The sequence below is a fragment of the Bidens hawaiensis genome, unplaced genomic scaffold (genome assembly GCF_021521415.1).
Source record: "Bidens hawaiensis isolate Kalapana, Puna unplaced genomic scaffold, B.hawaiensis_p1.1 tig00045494_1, whole genome shotgun sequence".
NCBI classification, from domain to species: Eukaryota; Viridiplantae; Streptophyta; class Magnoliopsida; order Asterales; family Asteraceae; genus Bidens; species Bidens hawaiensis.
This window is the reverse complement of record NW_027498104.1, coordinates 101,068-104,324: the sequence shown is the minus strand read 5'-3', so window position 1 is coordinate 104,324 and position 3,257 is coordinate 101,068.

Genomic DNA, 3,257 nt, shown 5'->3' with positions numbered 1-3,257 from the left:
GAAATAAATTATTAAATTTTTACCAGACTTTAATAAATGTCTTAGGTTTATAAAAATATTTTTATTATATTTTTCTAGTTGACACAAAATCATAAATATTCCTCCAACACAGAAAGGTATGTGCCGCTATTTCAGTGCGCAACAAAATGGTTTTTATTTTTATAAAAATCATTACCCTGCCAAATTAAATGATTCCAATTGGGTTTGGTTCCTAACTCAAAATACTAACTTCCAGAAGTGGAATCAACCAATTTGGACTTGTCGAAAAAGGGTTATGACGTCGCGAAGACAGACCAGAATCCGTCATCCCGCATCAGCTTTGACACTCGATCTTATAAAATCATAAAAAGCATTCAAATTTCGTCCAAAAATTACATATTATACCTTTCTGGAAACTAGACTCAAAGTAGAACATCATAGAAACAAGAATAGATCAAAAACAATATTTTTTTATCGAGTTACAGACCGAACAATAATCAAGTACGAATCTGTCAGAATTCGTTATAACCAAAACTCAACCCTAACGACCAATAAGCGCGTTAATATGATCAATTAAGGTGTAAAAGACTTGTAGGGACATAGTACGAACCTTTAATTGAGGTTTTATGATCACACCTTGGCTGCAAAAAAAGAAAAATCACAGCTCCTTGGCTGCTCTCTTGTCCGATCGGGAATAGGGAAAGGAGGGGGCTAGGGTTTTTTGTTTTATGATATAAAACAACAAGTTACACTCTAGCCCTTCTAATTTGAGAGATATGGCAACATGAAAGGAAAGTTTAAATAACTTAACGTACCGGTATGACGAAAAGGTTTCTGAGAAATGTCGGTTAAATCCCGAGGAATATACATACTCTACAAACTTAAACCCTTTGAACTGAAAAATTAACGGGTGTTATATTATGGTGAGAGTATATGAACAACTATGAAGATTCAAAATAAAGCTCAAGAACATAAGAACAAACTAAAAGAAATTCAAAAGAACAAGATCAAAATCAAAGAAATATGAAGAACAACCAAGAAAACATGTAAAACTTACTTAATTATGCTTAGAGAGAAAAGAGAGAATGAGATTTGGTGTGAAAAATAATAAGAATGAGAGTCTCTATTTATAGTGAAGGGTGGAAGGTTTAAATGCAATTGAGATAGATATAAAATTGGTTTAAAGATTAAGAGATAAACTAATTATAATAACCATAATGATAATGATAATAATATATACAAAATAATAAATAAAAAAATAGATATGTGTGTGCCTTCAGAAGTGCACGACACTTTTTCCAACTTTTTTATTTTATTTTTTTTTACTTTTTTTTTTCAAATAAAAAAAACTGGATAAACTTACTTGAGTAACAAGGTTAAGATAGAAGGTTTTAGAATGTTTTATTTTTAAATCATATGATTAATTTAAATACTTAGGATAAAATTAATAATAACAAAATATTTTGTTACATGTTATAAAATATTAATCTAGGCATTCTGGTTCAACATGTCATATTAATGATTAAGCACGGTTATGATGAAATGAACATAGCATCGTATAATTACGCATATAAAGATAATGTTATTCAATAAATGACACATAATTCAACACTAATAAATATAGACGATGAAATTAATACGAGAACTTTATTAAATACGAGCACAAAAGACTAGCGTTTTTGTAAAAAAATTCATAGATGTTACATAAAGAAGTTCTCTCACGGGACAAATTAAGAAGTCCTCTCACGAGGCAAACTAAGAAGTCCTCTCACAAGGCAAATTAAGTCCTCGATCAATGTCACGACTTTGTGTTTGGCTTGTTCAGGGAAATTACGGATCCTTAACGACTTGGTGAACGACTGTTTATATGCTATGTTGCGTACTTTTATTTGTATTATGTCGTTTAATACTTAAACCTTATTGATGAATTTAAAAACCAGAACTCACTCAACAACGCTGACGTTTTTCATATATGTATATCAGACTCAAGAATTTTTTTTCATATAAATGGATAAATTTGGAAGATATGATGGTATATGGTTCAAATGTGAAACTTTCTTACGAATGGAATGTCGTAATTCAAACTGCAACATCTCCATAATACTTTATTATCTTTTGGAGATGGGTTTTGTTAGGAACATCCAAACACCCTCTTAATATGACCTAATAAGCCCTTTATAGTCTTATACTGGACATATTAGAGGGTGTTTTAGCAAAAAATGGAGTGTTTATAGAATTCCTCTTTAGAGATATTTAAACTTAATTTAGTTTTCCCTCAATAATATTATTAATAATATATAAAATTTAAATAGACATAATTTTACTTTTTATTGTTTCAATGAAAAGTTTAATAAACCAAGCTGCATCAATAACAGAGACAAAAACATATGTTATTTTGAATATAACTAAGTTAAATAAACTTGTAAAGAAAGATCAAAATACAGAAAACCGTGTAAGTATGAAAAATGCTAGATATTATATGATATGAAAAGAAATATAACTTAACTAGATTTTATCCCGTGTATTACGTGGGTTGTTTTACATTATTCGTTTTTAATATTTATATATGTATATTTAGATTTTAATTTTATTTATTGTAAGAAAGTTAATAATTAATATACTTGAGGTTTGATGATGAAATGGTTTCACAAATAAATGATATATTATAATCCGGTTTAAAAGCTATCTGGGTTTGGTGATACCCATTACCTGTTTATTTTCTTTATTATAAAATTGTTTCTTAATTATAAATAATATTTTTTTTAAATAAAATAGGATATTAATTTTTAATATATTCCTATTTTATAGGATTTTCATATCAAATATTTGATGAGATTATTTTTTAATATAATGAGATGTTATAACCCGTTTAAGAGCTATCTGGGTTTGGTGAGACCTTTACCCGTGAATTCAGGTCAAATGCGTGAGAAGTCTTCATTTACAAATAAAGTAATCTGATGGCTTGAGAGAATGGTTGTTTTACATTTTTTGTTTTTTAATATTTATTTTTTGGACTTTAATTTTCTTTATTGTAAGAAAGTTAATAATATACTTAGGGTTTGATGATGAAAGGGTTTTATAAATAAATGATATGTTATAACCCGTTTAAAAGCTATCTGGATTTGGTGACCCATGACCCACTTGTGTTTTTTACTATAAAAATTGTTTATTAATTATAAATAATATCTTTTTCTTTTTAAATTGGATATTAAATTTTAGTATATTCCTATTTTGTATGATTTTCATATCAAATAATTTGTAAAATTAATTTTTAATTT